This window comes from Caloenas nicobarica, chromosome 3 (genome assembly GCF_036013445.1).
Source record: "Caloenas nicobarica isolate bCalNic1 chromosome 3, bCalNic1.hap1, whole genome shotgun sequence".
Taxonomy (NCBI): Eukaryota; Metazoa; Chordata; class Aves; order Columbiformes; family Columbidae; genus Caloenas; species Caloenas nicobarica.
In genome coordinates this window covers 56,864,660-56,867,712 of record NC_088247.1, presented here as the reverse complement: position 1 = coordinate 56,867,712, position 3,053 = coordinate 56,864,660, and positions in this window count along the sequence as shown.

Genomic DNA, 3,053 nt, shown 5'->3' with positions numbered 1-3,053 from the left:
GCCATTCATCATTTACTGTTCATTGTAGTATTCTTTTCAGTTTGTTTATTTTGTCCACCCTCCAAGATAAGAAGTGCAAGAGACATAGTTTCTGTAATAGCCACTGCTGTAAAAACACTGAAGACTACTTGTTTGCCAAAACCAAAACAAAACCAAAAAAACTGCAAAACAACATACCAAAAAGTCACCCAGTTGAATAGGAAACCCACTCACCACGGTGTTCCAGGTAAGCAAACAGAAAATGATATTTTTCACTTTTTCTGGTTTTATAATTTTTGAATAAAAATATCCTGAGTGACTGGAACCAATTTAATACTCATTGATTTACGCCAGATCAGAAACAAAGCAGAAATATGCAGAGTGAGTCTGAGGAGTTTATTTCTTTCTGCTTCCCACTCCCAGAAAAATAATTTGTATTCTAGTGACATATGAATAGCAGAATTACATTTGATGTGTATTCTGCAATTGTACATCACAGCTTGTATATATATTGCATGATTGTGATGATAATGTTTTTCAGCCCTGTATTACGTGGATTAGACATCACGGAGGGGACAAAATCATACTGGTTGGTATATTGAGCACTGCGTCTGGAAATGTGGCAAGGAGCAGGAGCCCCTGAGAATGGGATGCATGAGGAGGAGGTATCAGAGTAGGCGAGGAGTCTTCTGAGAGATGTAGGCTGCTGCATTCTCTCTGTGCTCTAGAAAAATGGCCACAGTGCAGTCTGACTTGAACAGAACAGGGTGATGTGGGTCACCTTGTCGGATGTCAAATAACTGTTCCTGACAACCTAGTTTATCAGATAGCGTTTTCCAGTCCGTAGCTACCAGGGCTCTGGATTCTCTCTCCAGGTCTCAGAACGAGTTTTGAATGAACATGGTAACTCTTGGCTTGCTGAGTGATCCCCATCTAACCATGCCATTGGTAGCGAGTGACCACAGGTGAGGGAAACTGGTGTCCATAGATGTGCATCAATAGGCATTGAATATCCCTGTCTTCCCTATGAGAGGCTGCACTGAGAGTGCAGTCGACTCATGATCTTTCTGTCACGCTGAACACGGGCAGGTCCTACAAACAGTAGATCTTGCACTGTGAAAACCTCATCTGAAATGCCCAGTGGAGCTCAGTTTTCTGTTTTATTCATCTCATGTTGAAACCACTGAGTCCCACAAATGTGAATTCTCCAAGGTGATCATTTACAAGTACGTGTACTAATGAAATATTTTTGTATGCAGATGCCATGATAAAAAAATCTAGTAATAGTGGTAGTAAATAAAGCAGCTGTTTTTCTAGTTGGTAATAAGGTTTCCCTTTGAATGGCAGCGCTCTCTTCACTTAACCCATTCCTCGGGGCGAACAGTCCATCTCCATGCCAGGGTTGTGATCTGCTACATGAAATAGTAGAGACACCATTTTGAGAGAAACCCCTCAGAGGGAAGCAGAGGTGGGGCAAGAAAATTTATTTTACGAGAATGAAAAGAATAGTAAACTCACAATATTCAGTATTAAACAAAGCTTGTGGTTTTCTCCTTGTTTGTCGAGCTTTCCCTCAGCATACTCTGCAGGTGTAGTAACCTTGATCACTTAAATCACTAAGCCTCAATTTAATACAAATATTTATTCCTACCAGAGGATGTTGTCATCATTATTTTGTAGTCAGCAAGATATGTCTAAAGGAAATTATAATTAATATGTGAGATTAATAGATAACCCTGCCTACTTTCCTGATTAAAGAGAAAGTCAGGCCCCAAGTAATTTTGATGATTTTCTAAACTGTTCTAATTTATTCTTATGTTCCTAAAAGTTAAGTTCTACATATTAGAAACTCTTTTGGCAAGATATAGTCAAGCATATCACACCTTCAATGTGAATTTCTGTAACTGTAAAGATAATTCTCAAATCACTGGGGAAAAGGCCATTTTGCTGCTTTTCTCTCAGGAACTGTTGTAAGAAATTTTGCAACTGCTTGAGAAATTACTTTTTTTCCCCCATAGATTTGCAATTTGGACATTAAAAGTGTAATAATTTGGGGCTTAAACTTGTCGTATCAAATCTTAGCATGAGACTGACTTTTTGAGTTTCTTTCTGTTTTACTGTTTCCCTTGGGGGAAGAAAAGATCATTTGGGTTTTCTTAAATGTTACTGGCTCAATCCCATACAAGAGAAAAAAAATAGTACTTAAATCTGATCTGAACTTCTGGGCTTTCAGATTTCAACCCACACTTGTTTATACCTTTCTCAGCCTTGTATGTAAGAAAGATGTGTAGACAGGGCTTGATTTACACTGAGCGTATCAGTAACAGTACTCCTATAAAGTAGTAGGAAAGTTTAATACACTGAATTCATACATTGAATACATCTTGGAAGTAATTGGAAAATATTTGCTTCTTTCTTAGAAATCAGAAAAGGTGAGAATGAACCTCTTGAGGCAAAAGGTGGAGATAACCTCTGCACAGGATTGGCAATTGATTTCCCCATTGATTTCTCACAGTGTTTTTTCTTGCATATAGCTGGAGCTTTCCTCATCCTAATTCTGTCAGGCATCAACAAAGCAAATCAAAGCTGAAACCTTTTGGGACATTTAGGGAGCTATTACACAGGCTTCAGTCTGAAATTAAAGCATACTGAAGCATACAAAATCACTTTGAGAAACTCCCCACAGTCTTTGAATCTGTGATGAACAATGAGAACCATGAGGACCTCTGCAAACCTCAGTACAGAGGAATCAAAATGAGAAATGAGATGTGTTTTTCATGTCCTTCTGCATTTAATTTGAAGGGAGTGATTGGAGCTGCTTATCTGTTTCACGTCAGATATTGCAGAAAAGCTCACAGCTCTCAATTTTTCACTATTTTAAAAGCTGCTGAGAAAGCTAATAAAATCGGTATGGACATGTGTCTGTAGCCAGAAGATAACATCTAGCCAAAGAAATAAGTGTTCTGTGTCTTGCTAAGTTGAAGTAACTTGGTCTCACAGACAAATGCAATAATTATACTTGCCAAGAAAGGAAGCAGACTATCCCCACTTGGTTACTGGGCTGGTGGGCAAAG